The sequence below is a fragment of the Melanostigma gelatinosum genome, assembly GCF_949748355.1.
Source record: "Melanostigma gelatinosum genome assembly, chromosome: 23".
Classification (NCBI taxonomy): Eukaryota; Metazoa; Chordata; class Actinopteri; order Perciformes; family Zoarcidae; genus Melanostigma; species Melanostigma gelatinosum.
In genome coordinates this window covers 4,428,888-4,429,213 of record NC_136656.1, presented here as the reverse complement: position 1 = coordinate 4,429,213, position 326 = coordinate 4,428,888, and positions in this window count along the sequence as shown.

Genomic DNA, 326 nt, shown 5'->3' with positions numbered 1-326 from the left:
ACACGCCTTTGTGGATCATACAATCATTTTGTACAGTGTTTTGTTGTATTTGTTTTATTTTAGTAGAGATATGACTTGTCAGTCCCCCGTCACTGTGCAGTTCAATTAGAAATGTCCATAAAGAACCACAAGGGGGTGACAAAGTACCCTGATTGAACCGACACAAGGCACTCCTCTTTAAGTCATGTAGTTATGTGTCAAGGACCCACGAGCCACATTCTCAAAAAGCCGCAGTACTCCCTAACGAACACATTTGTGAACTTCTTCAATTTTAAACTCATCATAGTGTTTTACTTCTTTGCTACAAATGTTCTCCTGCTTTGCTC